This window comes from Ochlerotatus camptorhynchus, unplaced genomic scaffold (assembly GCF_037179485.1).
Source record: "Ochlerotatus camptorhynchus isolate MF236.1 unplaced genomic scaffold, CSIRO-AGI_Acam_v1.1 ptg000601l, whole genome shotgun sequence".
In the NCBI taxonomy this organism is placed as follows: Eukaryota; Metazoa; Arthropoda; class Insecta; order Diptera; family Culicidae; genus Ochlerotatus; species Ochlerotatus camptorhynchus.
The window spans coordinates 29,386-46,183 of NW_027041081.1; the positions used below are offsets into that span (position 1 = coordinate 29,386).

Genomic DNA, 16,798 nt, shown 5'->3' on the forward strand with positions numbered 1-16,798 from the left:
AACCAAATGCTTCGATCTCATATCAGTTGATACGATTGGACCTTTTACTAAATCTAGGAACGGAAATAGATACGCAGTAACAATTCAATGCGATCTATCCAAATACATAATTGCAGCCCCACTACCAGATAAACAAGCAAACACGTTAGCAAAAGCTTTAGTAGAAAATTGCATTCTTAAATACGGTTGTCCAATTACAATCAAATCAGATTTGGGTACCGAGTATAAGAACGAAATTTTCGAAAACGTATGCAAACTGTTATCAATACAACAAAAAATCTCTACAGCTTATCATCCCGAGACAATAGGTAGCCTCGAAAAGAACCATCGTTGTCTCAACGAATACCTTAGAAGCTTCATTAATGAAAACCAAGATGATTGGGATTCATGGCTCAATTACTATACTTTCTGCTACAATACTACACCCCACTCAGACCATTCTTACAGCCCTTTCGAATTAGTTTTTGGAAAACAAGCAAACATACCGAGCGAATTTTCTAACGCAACAGTAATAGACCCAGTGTATAATCACGAATCTTACCTATTCGAACTGAAATACAAAATGCAACAGGCTTCAATCAAAGCAAAAACATTGTTAGAAAAAGCAAAATCAATAAGAATTCAAAGCCACAAACCAAAAGAAAATCCAATAGTAGTAGCGATAGGAGATCAAGTGTGGTTAAAGAAGGAGAATAGGAGAAAACTGGACCCAGTCTATTCTGGTCCATTCGAAATTGTACAAATAGTACATCCAAACGTTAAAATTAGGAATATAATTAACCAAGATGAACAAATAGTCCATAAAAATCGAATAGAATTCATTCCGTCTCGCACGCTGAGCCGATCAAGTCGCATCGGTCTCGTTGTACGACACTATCATTTAGTTTTGAGTTTTTCCCCACGCGAGGGTTTTTTCTCGCCAAAGTTAATTGGCATAGTGTTTAGACGACTAGTGCGCGAGTGAGGAAGCCGTTAATGATATGCCGAGTGCTTTCATTACGGTCCAGCTTTAACCCAGCATCATCGCAACATCATCAGCAAAATCATCACCACTATCGGTACATCACCCCATCGATAGCAACAACGAAAGAGCGTCATATTGCCTACCGAGTCGACCGAGGCACACCAGCATCGAGGTTATTGACTCTGCAGCCGTTGGATCAAACAATTATATCTCTCCAGTCTGCTGCCGCCTCAGTGCGTTAGGTATAAATCGTGTCGTTTGTATTGTTCTCGCCAGTATAGCATCTCCCTTGTTTCCCTGGTCCAATATTAGATTGGTGTTTAATTAGGGTGATCCAAAAATCCAATTTTTTTTTTCGCTTGATTTTTTTTTTCTTGATTTTTTTTTTATTATTATTTTTGTATTACTTAGGGTGATCCAAAACTCTGTAAATAGTATATAATCATTATTTTTTTTTTTTTATTTTTTTTTTTTCTTTGCATGTATTACTCGTTAGTAGAGTGAAACTATATATATATATATATATTTTTTTTGATATTATTTGAAATTACTGCAATTATTTGTAAAATTTTTTACAAAAAACACCATTGCGGCGATATTTAACCGCAATGGATGAAAATGATAAAGGCGGGGGATGGTCGCTTTCCATCTCAGACGACGAAACTCTTAATTCCACCTCACACGAAAGTCTCGAGGAAGTTGTGGAAATGGAAACCCTTGACGTTCCAGTTGACTCGCTCTCCAGCAAAAATACTGGAGCATATCCCAAGAAAAGGTATCGCCCACAACCCTCTCCCCCACCATCTCCTCCTCGTCCACCTGCACCCCCCACACCATTGCCCCCAAAAACCTCTGCGCTCCCCCGCCTAAAGGCTTACCCAGAAGCCTCGAAAGGCCCATGGGTTGTTTTTTTCCGGCCCAAACAAAAACTTTTGAACATTCCGAGGATCTCTAAGGATCTAACAACACATTTTTCGGCCGTTACCGATATCTTCAAGGTAACACCAATAAAACTGCGCGTTACCGTTGATGACCGGAAGCAGGCTAACCAAATTGTTGCGTGCGAGATTTTTTCATTGGAATACCGAGTCTACATACCCAGTAGTGAGGTAGAAATTGAAGGAGTGGTCACCGAAGCGAGTTTGACTAGTGATGATTTCTTGGGTCCCGATTCCTTCGGAATCTTTAAAAACCGTGCTCTGCCGAAGGTGAAGATATTGGACTGCCTTCAAATGCAGTCAGTATCCGTAGTAGGCTCCAAAAAAACTTATTCCTTGTCAAACTCGTTTCGTGTGACGTTTTCGGGTTCAGCGTTACCTCACTACTTAAGGGGCCTCATAGCCTAGTCAGTAAAGGCACGGTATTACCAAGCCGGAGGCGGCGGGTTCGATCCCCAGTCCGGTCGAGGGAATCTTTCGGGTTGGAAATTTTCTCGACTTCCCTGGGCATAGAGTATCATTGTGCTTGCCACACAATATACAAATTCATGCATTGGTATTGGCATCGAAAGCTCTCAATTAATAACTGTGGAAGTGCATTTAGAACACTAAGTTGAGAGCACGCAATAAGCTACTATGCGCTAAGCAATAAGCTTGAAATGCGAACAAGAAGAACAAGAAGTTACCTCACTACGTCGCTATTGGCAAGGTTCGGCTGCCTGTACGCCTGTTTGTACCTCGGGTAATGAACTGCTCGAAATGTAAACAACTTGGTCATACATCGGACTACTGCTCGAACAAACCACGCTGCGATCAGTGTGGCGAGCAACATCAAGAGGGCCCTTGCGGTGCTCCACCAAAATGTGTGTACTGCAAGGAGAGCCTGCATACCCTGACTAACTGCCCGAGGTATAAACAGCAGGGAGAAAAACTTAAGCGGTCTCTGCAAGCTCGCTCCAAGAGAACACTAGCAGAACTCTTGAAGAATACCGCTTCATCTTCTCAGACCACACCAAAAAACAGTAACACGTTCTCCATTTTGCCAGTTGATGATCTAGACTCTGACTCAGAGGGCGGTGAGGGTAGTCCGTTTGTCTTTAAAGGCAATACGAGAAAACGAGCAAAACAACACACCACCGAAAAGCCTCGTAAGGCCACTCGTACGGACCACCCTTCCACCTTGGAAAATTCAAGAGGTAACGGAAATACACCGAAACCCATTCCACCGGGTTTTAAACCTTGTAATTATGACAAGAACTTTCCGTCACTTCCAGGATCATCTAAAACCCCAGGTGTCCCAGTTTTTCGGCCAGAAAAGCAGCTGAATAATCAGCAAGAACATGCCCCCATGTTCACGTTTTCTGGTATTGTGGATAGCTTCTTCAGTATATTCAATGTCTCTGACTCAACGAGGAGCATTATTAATTTAGTGCTGCCAATGGTGAAAACTCTTTTGAAGCAACTAGCTTCTAGGTGGTCCTTCCTTGCATCGATCATATCTTTCGATGGATAATTCTCCGAATGAGGTCGGGGATATGATCTCTGTTCTTCAGTGGAACTGTAGAAGTCTTATGCCAAAACTTGACACATTTAAATTTTTAGTTAACAACTCACTTTCTGATGCATTTGCCCTTTGTGAAACATGGCTCTCTTCAGACAACGATCTTGCTTTCCACGATTTCAACATTATTTGCCTTGACCGCGCTGATTCGTATGGAGGGGTGCTTCTGGGGATCAACAAGCTCCATTCCTTCTACAGAATCGATCTGCCTTCGGTGACAGGCATTGAAGTTGCTGCATGTCAGGTTAATATTCGAGGTAAATGCCTCAGTATTGCCTCAGTATATCTTCCACCGCGAACTGCGATTTCTCGTCAAAGTTTCTCGGATATCTGCACGGCTATGCCGGAGCCACGGTTGATCTTGGGAGATTTTAACTCTCACGGTACAGGCTGGGGGGAACTGTACGACGACAACCGCTGAACCTTGATATACGACATGTGCGACTTCTTCAAAATGACAATTCTGAACACCGGGGAAGCAACACGAGTAGCCAAACCTCCAGCAAAAATAAACAGATTAGACCTCTCATTTTTTTCGAGTTCACTATCGTTGGATTGCTCGTGGAAAGTAATTCAAGATCCCTACGGTAGTGACCATTTGCCAATCAAAATTTCTATTACCAATGGTTCATCTTCTACTCGTTCGGTCGACATCGCGTACGATCTTACAAAAAACATTGACTGGCGAAAATTCGCGACCGCGGTTCTTGATGCCAGCCAATCGGTTGACGTACTTCCTCCGCTGGACGAGTACTCCTTTCTCGCGCGTCTTATCATCGATTCTGCGCTGCGAGCACAGACGAAACGTGTTCCGGGTATTTCCGTCCGCAAGCGACCTCCCACCCCGTGGTGGGATAAGGATTGCACCGACGCGAACAGCGAGAAGTCCGCCGCGTTTAAACAGTTCCGCAAACACGGCAAGGTCGGGGATTTCGAGCGGTACACCGACCTCGAGAAAACTTTTAAGGACTTAATTAAAGCAAAAAAACGCGGTTACTGGCGTCGGTTCGTCGATGGTTTGTCGCGAGAGACTTCCATGAGAACACTCTGGAATGTCGGCAGGAGAATGCGAAACGCGTCATCACCGATTAACGAAGACAAGGAGTACTCGGACAGTTGGATATTCAGCTTCGCGCGGAAAGTTTGCCCGGATTCGGTGTCGGTTCAAATCAACGTTCGTGATCGTCCGTCGGGTAATAACGAAATAGATTCCCCGTTTTCGATGGTGGAATTCTCACTTGCTCTCCTTTCATGTAACAATTCAGCTCCAGGAATGGATAGAATCAAGTTCAACTTGCTTAAAAATCTCCCAGATGTCGCGAAGAGACGCTTGTTGAACTTATTCAATCAATTTCTGGAGCACAACATTGTTCCGGATGACTGGAGGCAAGTAAGAGTTATCGCCATTCGAAAACCCGGTAAACCCGCGTCGGATTATAACTCGTACCGTCCCATCGCGATGCTGTCCTGTATACGGAAATTGTTGGAGAAAATGATTCTTTTTCGTCTAGACAAATGGGTCGAGTCGAATGGTTTACTTTCAGATACGCAATGCACCGGACCTGCAAGGACCATTGCAAGATACCTTAGACAATTTGTCTACTTGGGCTATGAAGCTGGGTATCGAATTCTCTCCGGAGAAAACTGAGTTGGTTGTTTTTTCTAGGAAGCATCATCCTGCACAGTTACAGCTTCAACTAAAGGGTAGAACAATCACTCAAAGTATATCTTTCAAGTATTTAGGTGTCTGGTTCGATTCCAAAAGCACATGGGGAAAACATATTGCGTATGTGAAACAAAAATGCCAACAAAGAATCAATTTTCTTCGTACAATTACCGGAACTTGGTGGGGAGCACACCCGGAAGATCTGATCAGGTTGTACCGAACAACCATCTTGTCGGTTCTAGAGTACGGAAGCTTCTGCTTTCAATCCGCGGCGAAAACACATATCCTGAAGCTGCAACGGGTTCAATACCGTTGCCTCCGAATCGCGCTTGGCTGTATGCACTCGATGCATACGATGAGCCTCGAAGTACTCGCGGGTGTTCTCCCACTGACAGATCGTTTCGCGGAACTGTCCTTCCGGTTTCTTATCCGTTGTGAAGTAATGAACCCATTAGTAATAGAAAACTTTGAGAAGCTGCTCGACAGAAATCCTCAAACAAGATTCATGAGTCTCTATTACGAGTACATGACGCTGGAGATTGGCCTTTCTTCATTCAATTCCTCTCGTGTTTGCCTCCAAGACTTTTATAGTTCCTCTGTAAATTTTGATCTGACCATGTTGCAAGAAATCCGTGGAATACCAGATCACCATCGATCGATGGTTGTTCCCTTAATTTTTGCAAACAAGTACCACCATGTTAGTAACAATAAGAGTTTTTTCACAGATGGGTCAACTATAAACGCTTCCACTGGATTTGGAGTATTCAACGAATTTCATAGCGCCTCATATCAACTGCAAAAACCCTGTTCCGTATACGTGGCGGAACTAGCAGCCATATTTTACGCAGTAGAGCAAATTGCCTCACTACCATCTGATCACTATTTTATTTTTACTGATAGCCTTAGCTCGTTGGAGGCTATTCGATCAATGAGGCCGATGAAGCACTCCTCGTATTTCCTGACCGAAATCCGAGCAAAATTGAGTACTTTATCTAACTGCTCCTATACTATCACCTTAGCTTGGGTCCCATCTCATTGCTCAATTCCGGGTAATGAGAAAGCGGACTCGCTAGCTAAGGTGGGCGCTATGGAAGGCGATATTTTTGATCGACAAATCGCCTTTGCGGAATTTTTCTCAATTACCCGTCAGCACGTCCTCACCAACTGGCAACAAAAATGGAATGAGAGTGATCTGGGAAGATGGTTACATTCTATTCTCCCACAGGTGTCGAACAAGCCATGGTTCAAAGGATTGGACATGAGCCGTGACTTTATACGTGTCATATCAAGGCTCATGTCCAATCACTACTCGTTAGACTCGCATTTCTTCCGAATCGGGCTCGCAGGCAGCAATTTGTGCGCTTGTGGTAGTGGCTATCACGATATCGACCACGTGCTTTGGTCATGCACCCTACATTGTGTTGCTAGATCCGAGTTATCCGCATCCCTCAGGGCCCGAGGAAAACAACCTATGCGGCCCGTTAGAGACATCTTGGCGAGCCGAGATCTCGAATATTTTAATTTAATTTATGTGTTTTTAAAACGGATCGATCTGAGGATTTAGTATTTAGTGTCATCTTGTGTTCCCCCAAGTTGTTAGCTGCCCATCGGTGTACCCCCATGTTTGTCTTTTTCGTCAGTTGGTCGCTTAGTTCGAGATAAAAAGCACATTGCTCTCCAAACCTTGTGTTCTCAATCCCTACCCTGCCATCCATTTGTTACAATTTGTTACCCCTAACCTCGAGATAGCCGCGAGTAATCGGCCCCCGCTTTACTAACGTTAGTTTTAAGAAATTTTGTCATCCAAACAATGAATATCGGCTCCGCAAAGCTACGGCAAATGAGCCTGGAAAAATAAACGCATTTAAAAAAAAAAAAAAAAAAAAATCGAATAATCCTAAATCAAATATAATTCATCCTTAACCATAAATTTACATTTTTCAGCTTAACATAATATTACATTACAATTTTAGGAATGGTTATACCATGTAAAACCATTCTTCTCGAAAGGGGAGGATGAGCTAGAAAGTAAGAAGACTAAATTTATAATACAAACAATAATTCCATAATTCAAGAATTTTGTGAAAGGTATTTGAAGTCAGAAGAAAAATGATCTTAAATCATTTTTTCCCAAACGGTGGTGGTGTAACATGTGTATCGGACATGTTAGCAAACCCACTTCATTTCCAATAAGTCAGCAACCCATCGAGCCGATGGCCGTTGCATTTGCATAAGCACTTTCCCATGAAAGTGTCGTTTTACCGGGTCAATAATTTATGACTGTACCCGACTATTTCCAAGCTACACGTCGCGCGGCAGTGCCGACTGTGTGGGCTCTCTTTTGCTCTCTCTCAATCAGTGCATCGATCACTGATTGGTCCGTCTTTACATAATGACTTCAGGTACCTTCAGTACATACAGCTTAGGTTAAGTCAAGATACGCAATAAAGATACACTCTGGTTCTAACAACCGAACTGTGCTGACTTTTTAATGTGAATATCAAGCCCTGGTGAAAAGTAACAGTGATGAAAACTACAACCGCAGTTGACACACGTTGGCTCTATGTCATCAACTTGCTCACAGGACGCAGTTGAGTGAGTTCCAGCACACTTGCCGCAGTTTGTCTTCATATGGCAGTTTTTGGTGCCATAGGAGAGGCAGTTTATACACTGCGTAACATCACGATGTTGGGGTTTGTAATGCTCCCAACTGATGATGACCTGAAACAGGTCCCGGATTTTGGATCTCAGAGCCGCAAGGCTGGTGGATCCCTTCGTGAAGTGCACCAGGAACAACTGGTTACGGAAGCTGGTATTGTTGATGGAACGGCGGTTCATCTGGAACACGGCCGCAGGTTGGAGCCCAAGCCGCTCCAGCTCGGACACTTCACCGCAGCCGCCTCGAATGACGGTAATCCTCGCAAAACCTCCTTCAGTGGCTTGCTCGATGGCAGATCATGTGTGAAGAAGTCCACGTTGTTTTCCTTCAGGAAACATCCTATTTGTTTGTACTCCCCCAGGCTGGAGCACATGATTTTGGTACCGATGCTGCAAAGCTTGAAGCGTGGCCCATACACTGAAAAAATTCTGACTATCGCGACATAGAAAAGAAACTATCGTGTAAAATCTCCCTTCGTTTAATGTTGAGCTATATTTGGCATAAACAGCGAAATCGTTTACAAGCTTGCATAAAATATTGCTAATTTATGCGATATTACGCTTAAATTTACACGAAATATCCGTATATGTATGCCAAATCTAGCGTTAATTTTATGTGCGCTATATCTCGCAGAAATTTACATGAATTTTTCGAACGGTGTAGAAGGAGGAAGAAGCCGCACCGCTATGGATCGGAATCTGTAGTCCTCGTGAGTTGCTGTGGGCCATGTATGTCAAGCGCTCAAATTCCTATTCCTACACAAAACACAAGCTCCTGCTGCAGTTAACAAATAAGATTTATTATATAAGACCACGTAGTCCTTTGCTTTATTATATAAGACCACGTCACCATTGCTTACAACCCCATAGGACTGTCCCTTGTAGTTTTTGTTGATGAATTTCCATGTGAATGAATAGTATGTGTGGTTACACATGGCTTTTATTTGTACACATATTAAGTATGTGTTCGACACATAGATTTCATTTGTTCATCACATTGCAAAAATTCATTTATGATACACATAAAAACAATCTTTGAAATTTTATTAGTGTATTTTTTCAATAGCAAAATTATTGATTTTTATCTGAATAAATTCTATGTGAGTAATCACATTTTTATTTCATTGGACACATATGGTTCATGTAAATTAGTGGTTCAATTGCCAAATATGGGATCACATGAAAGTTAGTTGTGTAGCCACTACTGCTGGTGCAAAATCTGTCGCATTCGATGATGAAAAATAGTATTCAATGGTTCACATCATTTGAGCAGATTAAAATTACGTTTTCTACCACTTGAACTTTGCCGTGGAACAATATTTCGATATTTTATTTCTTCTAGAACCTAGAGAAAATAGTCTTATTTATGCTAAGCTTATAACAATCGTAATATATTATTTAATTTTCTTAAAATCACCCGTAGTTGGTCGTCTCGAAACTACTCGACAATATGATTATTTAACTGTGAAAACGAGTCGTAAAATGTACTCCATAAATAAGAACAACACTTGCAAGCAAATGCATTCGCGAAAGGTAAATTTTTACATGAGAAATGTTTACATGTTTATCTCTTTTTTTTTCAGTGGCAACCAACAGATGAAAAGCTACACTATGAAACATTTGGAATGTTTGCATTAACTTTGGAAATTATTTCTATTATCGCTATTCTAATAGGGATTATCGTTAACGGCTATATACTACTCATAGTTACCTTAACCAAACAAGTAAGTATCTATTTTATATAACTATTTAACATTAAATAGATTATTTGTTGCTTATTTATCATCTACTATAGCTTAAAATACCTGCATTAAACATAATCTCACCTAAAGGTATGGAGATTTTACTTATTTTTAAATATGTTTATGGTGATACGGCTTCCAGCCTTTGCTCTGATGCCGCATCTTCTGGAGAATAAATATCAGCTAGGGGAAATGTTGGCTTCGACAATACCTTAACCTATTATCATCAGGGGGTAAACAAAGTCCTAGAGCACTCAAATTTGGCCAATATATGCTCTGAAACACAATGTATCCACATGCCAAAGTTGACCTCTGAAGGACGTTGTTCACCCCCTGACGATAATAGGTTAAGGTATTGCCGAAGCCAACACTAATAAAATTCCACACATTTTTATTGAAGAATTTCCATGTGAAATTCCACATGATTTTCATGTGACCACGCATAAACAGAATCCACCCACAGCACACATGACATTTATGAGTTAAATGAATGGTATGTGTCAATGTATGGTTTTTATGTGTAAACATATTAATGGTTTTTATGTGTAAACATATTAAGTATATGTCCGACACATAGAGGTGGCTGGGTTCGATTCCCGGTCCTGTCTAGGAATTTTTCGGGTAGGAAAATTTCTCGACTTCCCTGGGCATAGAAGTATGATTGGACATGTCACACAATTATACCAATGCAAAAATGGTACAGGCATCGAAAGCTCTCAATTAATAACTGTGGAAGTGCAATTAGAACACTAAGTTGAGAGCACGCAATAAGCTAATATGCGATATGCAATAAGCTTGAAATGCGAAGAAGAAGAAGAAGAAGAAGTGTCCCACAATCTTTGAAATTTTATCAGTGAATATTTCCCCTACCAGAAAACGCACACGCTATTTTGAGGCTACTCAGTGACTGGGTAGATCGCACTCATTTTTGCATGATGTATGAAGTTGTCAAAAAATGAGTAAACTGGTTTTATTTCTATGAGTTGAATCTACCCAGATTCTGGGTAAATGGTTCTGATATCAATTAAATAATGGCAATCTTTGAAGTTGCGAGCAGGCGATTTTTGTGCAGTAAGTCTAAAATTTTATTTTTAGATGTGAAGCAGTGAATATGAATAGCTACTTAATATCCTGGATGGCGAAAGCTATCACCAGCTAGTTGATGAGAAATACAACTTTAACAAATAGGTTGGTATCAATAAATACAGAATTATCATTTTCATAATTTTTTAATATTCTTCCTGGAGGAAATGATTCATGGGCATGCATTCGTTTCTATCGAAATGGGTAAAGGGCTGAACACAATGACAGCGGCATTACGACAAAGCGGCACAGCGGCAACGCGCATTGTACTAAACCGCTTTTACCGCTGCCGCTTTGCCGCATTTCAACCATTTCAACCCACAATGCATGCGCAAATAAACCTTCCGATTTTTATTCCACTTGTCATCGTTCATAAACAAAGAGCTTCTCGGTCCGTGAAAAGTGTTTTTTGAACTAGTTTTCTCGAGTTTTCCTGTGTTTCCAGTGTCCTGTGTTCATGTTAAAAATGGAACGCATTGCAAATATTGTGAAAATTGTGCAGGCTGTGCGGGAACAGAGGTATCTGCAGGATATTTCCTCGCAACATCGTCGGTGGTGGGTGAGACCGTGCAATCAAGTGCGGGAAAGTGAAGGTAATTTGCATCATAATTTATTTCTTGTCGCTAAACTATGGTTTTTTTAAAGGATTCTATAAAACAGCTTTTACCCTGATGAAGGAAAAGGACCCCGATTACTTCGTCAGGTCAGTTCGGATGAATTCAGAAACGTTCGAGAAACTTCTTCTGATTCTGAAAGCGCACTTGGAAAAGCATTCGATTAGGAAACCAATAAACTCGGAGTGTCGACTGTTTTTAACGTTGATGTAAGTCTGTGGTGCTCATGCCTATTTTTCCAATAGATGTATCTTTGTTCGATGATCATATTTAAAGTTGAGTTTTGCGTATTTAATAATCATTTCGGCCATACATTCGAAGTGCAAAAAGAAAATCAAGTTGAGGATATTGCATCATAGAGATCCAAGCACCACGTGCGGACAACGGGCCGCACTTTGGCCTTCCCAGGGAGGAATCTACCACAAGTTCAAGAAAATTTCAATAAAAGGCTTTCTATTGCTCGCCGCACAGTTAAACCACAATTTCGGGATCACTGTCGCACAGTGGAGGATTTTGAAGTCATGGCGCTCATATGTTGATCCTCTACTAAGTGTTTCCGCTGATTCAATTAGTCGAGGACATAATGCTCCTCGGACTGCATTTGAAGTCCGCAATATTTTAGCGCAGCATGTATCGGAGAATTATCGTTACGAGCACATTGATTGATCAGTTATGTTAAACAAAATTATTTTGTAAAACAGCAAGAGGGCAATAAAACCATTCTGAATAGTTATGAGTACCATTCTTATTTCTCAAGGTTCACAACCGACAATACACAACCGAAATATTATTTATACAAAACACCCATACGTATTTAAGGAGAAAAAAATTATTTTCTAGGATCTGTTTCATAAATTAACTGGTAGCTACGAATCAGGTTCCGGAAACCCTGAGTCCATTTTTCACTAGAACAGAAACATATAGTTGTTATATGATGTGTCGTATAATAAGTCTTCTGAGCAAAGTCTGAGATCAATTTGAAAACTTAATTTGATGTTGTAATGCTGCTAATAATGATTACTTAGATTGCTATCATTTCGGTAGTTTTAACGGTTAAAATATCAAAATCTACAGCATTCTTCCTATGATATCGAATGGAAAACAATTCCTGCCACCAGTGAGATCAAATTGAAAACTTGATTAAATATAGTGACAAAACGAGTATGCAATTTGATATTCTGCTAATGCAATAAAAACAAAACTCCAATAACATATAGCAATGTGGTTTCTGTTTCAGGGAAACTAAATATTAAACATTTAATGAACTTTATTACAATTTATCAAAATAGCAGCGAAACTATTAAATTTTCAAATATAACATGATTTTTTTCTTCTAATATAGGTATATATTATAATACCAGGCCTCAGAATTTTCCTGAAATGTGTTGCCATTTTGTGAAGTTCTAGAAAGGCTTTCAAAAGTTCTTTTCCAATGATCTACGAATATTCCAGAAGTTATCGGTCTGCGCTGTAAGTTGCTGAATACCTGATGTTCTCTGAGATCTGAGACCTTAACGTCAAAAAAATTTGAAAACTTCTGAGAATATCAGCAGATCACAGAGAAACTTCAGGAAAAATTTGAGTACTTAAGAAAATATCTGCAAACTTCAGGGAATCAGCAAACTTTTGAAATGTTAGGAACTCTTAGCTAACATAGAAAATTTTAGAAAAGCAGCGAATTTTAGAAAAGTTTTGAGAACTTAGGAGAATGTCAGTTAATATCTTCAAAATTCATCAATTTCCAGGGAATATCAGCAAATTACAGGAACGTTTTAAAATCTTCAAAGAATATAAGAAAACTTCAGGTTAATTCTGACATCAATTAAAAAGATCAGCAAACTTCAGGAAAATTATGAGCATTTTGGAAAACATGTGAAAGTTTCAGGAAAACTTTGAAAACTTCAAAGATAAACAAACTTCGGGCAAATTCTAAGAACTTCAGAGAATATCATCAAAATAAAAAATAAAAATCTTCAGAGAAAATCAACAAACATCAAGAAAATTGTGAAAGCTTCAGGGAATATCAGCAAACTTGTGGAAAATTCTCAGTACCTCAGAAAATATCAGCAAACTATCTTCAAAGAAGATAAGAAAAACTACAGATTTTTTTTTTAATAACAGTATCGAAGATCAACAAACTTCAGGAAAACTCCTAGGTCATTAGAAAAGATCAAAAAGTTTTTAAAATTCTGAGAACTTATGAAAAGATCCGCAAGCTTCAGAAACAAATCTGATTACTTCAGGAAAGAACAGCAAATCTTGAAGCAAACTTAAACTAACTGAGATTAAAAATCAAGAATTTAAGATGATGAAAAGCTTAAGAAAAAATTAAAAATCTTGAAAGATCATCATATTTTGTTAAAGTGCTAAGCACAGAGAAATTCAACACACTTCAGAGAACATCGTAAAAAACTTGAGGAAAATTCTAAGAAGATTGTGACCTTCGTTAAACTTCAGGAATATTCTTAGATCAATATTAAAGATCAGTACAGCTTTAAAAACTCTGAGATCAGCGAACTTCAGAAAAAATCTTATAATTTCAGGAAAGAACAACAAATTCACAGGAAATTCTCAGTACTTCAAAGGCAAAAAGAATACTTTGAGGAAATTTGGAGAGCTTTTCAGAGAATATCATATATCAGTTAAATTCTGAAATTATTCGAAAGAACATTGAATTTCAGTTAAATTCTGAGAATTTCAGAAAATATCCGCAAGCTTCAGATGAACTTTTAGGACTTCACAGATCAGAAAACTTTAGAAAGAATATCACAAACCTTTTTTAAATCCAGCTTACTTCTGAGATGCTCGGCATACTTCATGGTAATTCAGAGAACTTCAATAAAAAAACTGCAAACTTCAGAAAAATTCATCAATTTTCAGAGAGGATCAAATAACTTCAGAACATTTATAGAACTACAGAGAAAATCTGCTAAATTCATAGAAAAAAATCGCCAATCATCAGGGGAGATCACCAAACTTGATGAAAATCCTGAAAACTTCAGAGACGACCAGCAAACTTCAGAAAACATATGAGACTTTCAGAGAAGCTAACCGTACTGCAAGAAAATTCTGAAAATTTCAGAGAAATTCAGCAACCTTCCACAAGACTACGATGCTTCAGGTAAATTGTGGGATCTTTTGAGAAGATAAGCGAGCTTAAGACCATCAGAAAAGATCAGCGAACTTTACTAAAATTCTAAGGACTTCATAGAAAAGCAGCGAACTTAAGGAAAATTCAGAAAGCTTCAGAGAATATCTGAAAATATAAAAAAAATCCGGAATCTATTACAAAAAAAAAAACAAATTCTTAAAACTTCCTAGAATATTAGCAAAGTTCAGATAAATTCTTAGATTATTCCAAAAGACCAGTAACTTTCAAAAAAATCTTAGATCATTAGAAAATATTAATAAACTTCAGGCAAATTCTTATAACTTCTAAGAAAACAAGCAAACCTCAGGAAAAGTCGAAAAACTTTAAAGTATATAAGAAATAAAATTCTAGGTCCTCTAAATCATCCTGGTGTTCATGCCAGATGATCAATTAGATCAACCATGGCTGGTACAAATAGATTCCATGAACCTGATTGGGCATGCCCAACTGCTATGAATATAGTACGGTCGTAAATGATGCAAATAGATTCTGTGAACCCACTTGAGCCTGATTGATTGCTGACATATCAGCCAAGGTTGATCTGGTTGATCATCTGGCTTGAATTAAGGATGATTTGGAGGACCTAGAATAAATAGGTTATGAAATCGGCCCAAAACTGTAATTTTCCCATGTTACATATCTGAAGACATGCTCAATCTGATTAATCTGGTTAACATTTTATTCGAAGGATATACAAATTGTTCGTTTATCGTTTATTCATCAGTATGAATATCAAGCATCTCATTTACTCTAGCTGCAAATTCCACATCCAAATCTCGGGCTACTTTCATGGGCAACACGTTGACCAAGATAATTACAAAATTCCTTATGGCGGTTTGAGTTCTCTTGTTGAATTGTCGTAGCAACGTCTACAACTATGTCCAAAATCACGTGCATTTTGGAATCCATTGCGTCAGACTTTCTTTTGCGGTTTGCCGATGTAGTCAATGGTGTAGTGGCATCGTCGATGTTCTCAATGTCGCCTAGTTCTTCTACCTTGCCAAAGCCCTTGACATTCGAATCGGTTGTGGGTTGCTCGAAATCTTCGTCAACGTTCGAATGATGCTGTGCTCGATAGTTGCTGATGGTGCTGGAATAGTAAATAAGAATGCATTAAGAATGCTTTTAAATATAAAAACGAACATATTCAACTTACCTTCTCCGTTTACAGTGGGTTGATTAAAAAGGCAGCTCGTGGTACAAGTACCATTTTGGGACATAAACCTGCGAGCGACCCACACCGGATGTCACCGTCTGCTCCACTCTCCGCAGTTCCTTCAAATAGCGTCTTAGGTTTTTCCACTTTTTTTAGCTTCTTCAACTGTAATTAGAAAAAAATATATGCCGGGCAATAGAAATCATTTTTATTAACCCTCGATGAAAACTGTATATAATTAACCAGAATGATGGCATCAAAACTTACTTGAAATTTTTGTCTCATTGCTGACAGCCAACCAAAGACTATCCTTTTTTAGGGAGTTTTGGTAAGACTTATCACCTTTGGCGTATAAAGCAGGATATTTTTTTACCACTCCGATAAAAAAAAACAGTTTAACAATTCTTCTTCGGAAACGTCTACCACGAGATCCATTTTCTTTACGTTGAAAATTTCAATGTTTTGATTCCGCAATGCCGTGCCGCGCTTTTTTCAAAATATTGGAAAAAGTGCGTTTTAATACAACGCCGCGTTTGCCGCTGCGTGCTCATTGTGGGTTGTCAAACGTTTTCCCATACTTTGGAAATTTGCGCATGCCGCTATGCCGCTGTGCCGCTTACATTGTGTTCAGCCCTTAAGGATTACTCAGTTGACAAATGTCATCATCTGAGTAACCGTTACCCAGTTTCTTCCATAAGCACGCTTACTCAAATTTGAATAAAAGCATGCTTACTCATTTTTGGGTAACTTCCTTTTTGGCTGGACTGAGTGATTTTCGACTCAAAAATGAGTAGCCTCAAAATAGCGTGTAGAATAACAATACTGCTGGTTCCTGATGAATGTGGGCGTCTTAGTGGAATACCTGTATAATGAGAGAGAGAAGGATTAGTATTTTCCATTTAATTCCACTACTTTATTTGCTTATCCTTGACAGATACGCGTATATCGTCTACAATGTGCAGACTTCTTCATTGTCTTGTACTAATAGTCGAGTATTAGTACAAGACACTGAAGAAGTCTGCACATTGTAGACGAAATACGCGTATCTGTCAATGATAAGCAAATAAAGTAGTGGAATTAAATGGAAAATACTAATCCTTCTCTCTCTCATTATAATACTGCTGGTGTTTGCTTACAGGGGGGTGTTCGCTGCAATGAAGAAAAATATGAAGAAGCAAATTTCATGCTTGAAATTACAAGTGCCGATATTTACTTCCTAAAAATTTGAAGTGGCAGTGCAAGTCAGCTATTTTGCCGGTATGGAC

At 39.2% G+C, this 16,798-nt stretch overlaps 1 long non-coding RNA gene across 1 annotated transcript in view; it reads left to right on the forward strand.

The window, feature by feature from the left end:
- Positions 1–9,374: 9,374 nt before the first annotated feature.
- Positions 9,375–16,798, forward strand: part of LOC135714037 (uncharacterized) — a 146,970-nt gene continuing 139,546 nt past the window's right edge. The window contains exon 1 of the long non-coding RNA XR_010518797.1: positions 9,375–9,511. This is a non-coding gene — a long non-coding RNA (uncharacterized LOC135714037). The remainder of the gene's footprint in view (positions 9,512–16,798) is intronic.